The following is a 2,148-nucleotide window of genomic DNA, read 5'->3' on the forward strand; positions in this document are numbered from 1 at the left end:
GCTCCCAATCGGCCCCACCCCCTCTTTTTATTAGGACATATGTCATTTGTTGGGGTCGTGGGGCGCAAGTCGCCCCTGCAGTGCGTCTGTTGTTCTGATAGCACACAGCGCACTGCAGATACCTGTACTGTCTCCGGGGGTGGCGCCTCTCATGGCCGGCTTCCCACTTGATTTGGGGTTGCCTGGTGACGTGGGCTTGTGGCTGTTAGTGGTCTCTCTCCCTGCTCCCTGCATGCGCTCAAGTGGTACCTATGTCTGTGTTGGGGCTCCAGGTCCGGTCTCGCGTAGGGCCGCCTGGCTGCTGAGCCCGCACCATGGGGAAAGTCGCTCCCTATTCTGTGCGGCGGTCCAGTGCACAGGGCGAGCTGTGGCCGCTGCTTGGTCTATCGGCCAATTTCGGGCTCTTAGATGCCACGGGCGTACAGTGGCCCAGGAGCTCTTCTGTGCAGGGGGCGCAGCGGAAAGGCTCGGAGCTATGGACCGGGTGGAGTTTGGCGCTGCAGCAGTGCAGCCTGTGGCAGGCGGGCCAGGCTGTGGTCATCTTGGAGCAATTCGTAGGGCTGTGGGGTTATCTGGTTCTCCTACTTGGCGCTCCTGGCAGGTTCCCTGTTTTCCATGGTGTATTTGCCGGCGGGCCTTCCAGTTTAGAGCCCTCCTGCGAGCGTTGCAGTGACACTGTTTCTCCCACTTCCCCTTCGGTGCCGATGTACTTCCAGAATACCCTTCCGTTTCTTGCTCTGGCCCCGCCCACCCTCCTCCCGCTTCTTTACCGGGGTTAGGGAGCCGGAGGACCCCGGTCCGGGATTCCCGTCTCCCGCCTCGGCCACTGAGAGGCCCCGGGGGTGTTTCGGTGCCGGCCTTTATCCCAGGTCACGCTACTGGCTCGGGAGGAGTGGAAGTGCTCACGCTTTGTGGCTGCACTGTGGTGCATTTCCTCTATTGGCCTGTTCTCACCATCACTCGTCTAGGTTGCCATGGGTGCCCTCCTTTCTCCTCATTGGCGATTCACATACATCCCCCTTTGCCTGATCCTCCATCCTTGGTGCATGTCTGGTGGGTGCAAGTTCTACCCATGGGCACCCAGCGCACTTTGGGCTTCTGATGGTGGAGATGGGGGTCCCGACGGACTTTGGGGCACAGTTTCTCATTTTCGGTCTCACCCTTCATGTTTGCTCCCCCTGTTCTTGGGGCTGCTGTGTCTTGGCTGTTTTCCCTTCTCTTTGCTATGGCTTTGATATGCGTGCCTCACTCTGTTTCTTGTGGGGTTGTTTCATTCTGGCTGGACAGAAGTTACTTTACTGCTCTGAGTTTTGTGCATATGTGTGTCTGGTTGAGGGGTGTTGGAGGTGCTCTCCGATTTCTTGTGTGTGGTTGCAGCAGTTGCGGCTGTGGTTGTCCACTTTTGTTTTTTGCATGCCTTTTGTTTCCTCACACCTTCGCCAGCTCAGTGCATCGGTCTGGTTGCCAGTTGGTGTGACTGTCCTGTTTGTATTTCACTTTGGCATTTGCGTTCGCCTGTGCCCATCCATGTTTGTTATGTGTCTGTCTGCATTGTGGGCCTACGGCCATACCCACTTGAAAGCACCTGATCTCATCTGATCTCAGAAGTTAAGCAGGGTTGGCCCTGGTTTGTTCCTGGATGGGAGACCGCCTGGTAATGCCAGGTGCTGTAGGCTTTTGGTGGGCGTTTGCTTTTTTTCGCTATATTCAGTTCCGTGTCTCCGGCAGCCCACATTTTCCATGCTTCTGCGCTTCTTGTCATGTTTACCTCTGTGGCTTGGTGTATATGACTCTGGCCTTCTTGGTCTGGGTTTGTGATTTGTGTCGCCTCTGGGATGCAGACTCGTATCCTTTGTGTTTCATTCCCGGATTTCTGTGTTTATTGATTTTCTGGGGGTGCCTGGTGCTTGGGGACACCGGCGGCATCTTTACACGTCTGTTGTGGGTGCCTTTCTAGTCTAAGGGGATTGGCTATCACATGCGCAACATGTTCATGAGATCCTGGGCTCCATGCCATGTGGAACCCGCTTCATCCCGGATGGTGTTACAGTGTAACGGTTTGGCTGGGGGTGTTTCTCTGCATATTGCAGGGTTTGGGGAAGCCCGCATCTTGCATGCTGCCTGTGTGTCGCTGGGTTCCCATTTGTC

General features: G+C 56.0%; 1 pseudogene; it reads left to right on the top strand.

The window, feature by feature from the left end:
- Positions 1-1,557: 1,557 nt before the first annotated feature.
- Positions 1,558-1,676, top strand: LOC146789774 (5S ribosomal RNA; annotated as a pseudogene).
- The last annotated feature ends 472 nt before the right edge of the window (positions 1,677-2,148 follow it).

This window comes from Triturus cristatus, chromosome 10, assembly GCF_964204655.1.
Source record: "Triturus cristatus chromosome 10, aTriCri1.1, whole genome shotgun sequence".
NCBI lineage: Eukaryota > Metazoa > Chordata > Amphibia > Caudata > Salamandridae > Triturus > Triturus cristatus.